Below are 1,104 nucleotides of genomic sequence, written 5' to 3'. Positions count from 1 at the left end.
AAACCAAACTAACTATAGTCCTTGTACCAACATCGGTGGAAACTCTATCGTGAAAAGTATTAAAGGAATACATTTTCATGTTAAATTGAGTACAATTCGTTTTCTTGTCAAGCGTTTCATACTATGAAGATTTATTCTCTTATAAAATGAATGATCGTTTAGACTTGTTTAACAAAGTGTATGAAGTTAAAAGGGTCTTTTCTGCATCAACAAACGAACATGTCAATAAATAAAATATACAATATAAGTGGGTTTTTTTTTTGGTTTTTTTTGCATTTCTTTTGCATTTCTTGTAACATTTCCAATACCTTCCAGATGTAGGTGATGTTTAAATGTTTGAACTGCTTTATTGTTACACGAATAATTGATTTTCGTTTCTTTTTCTTCAGGACAGAATTCGCGGTATAGATCAGGAAGAAACTCAGGTAAGTCTTTACTTTATACCTTCTATGTAGTTATATACACAGTGCGTGATAGTTCCGTGTTGTAAATAGCGACGTGATTTCTAAGTTGTAATTGGTGTTGTGTAAATGCTGTTTGTCTGTTTGCTTTATTTAAATGTAGAAAATGGTTTTGGATTTGTTACACCAACAAAGCTGGTAACAATTCATATACCTTTTATTACTACAAAATACAATTAATGTGATTTCATGGCAGCAAATCACGATTACATTTCTATAACATAAAAAAGGTTTTATTTAAAAAAACAACGATGCATGTAAACAGATCACGTGACTTGTGTATTTCTAACATTCAACGTCGAATGAGTCATTTTACATGTTTCCTCATCAGGAGATCTAGAGCGTTGCGTTTTAATTATCTAAATGTGAAAATGTACCAACAAGAGCGATTGTGTTGATCAAATTTACCTTGACAAACAAACAATGAAATGCTCATTAATAATGTCTTTGCATGTTTCTTAGTTATTACTTATAGGTTACACGTTGTACGTTGATAATATTTACAATGTGGTACCTCCAACGGCTCTCCTGGTAACTCCATGACGGCATCCCCACCAACATTTTCACATTTTTCACATTAGCTTCCTGGCGGTCTCTACATCAATTCTTTGACGGTTTTCTCAAAAATCCCTAGACATTGTTA

This window comes from Mizuhopecten yessoensis, unplaced genomic scaffold, assembly GCF_002113885.1.
Source record: "Mizuhopecten yessoensis strain PY_sf001 unplaced genomic scaffold, ASM211388v2 scaffold6981, whole genome shotgun sequence".
Classification (NCBI taxonomy): Eukaryota; Metazoa; Mollusca; class Bivalvia; order Pectinida; family Pectinidae; genus Mizuhopecten; species Mizuhopecten yessoensis.
This window is presented reverse-complemented; position numbering follows the sequence as displayed.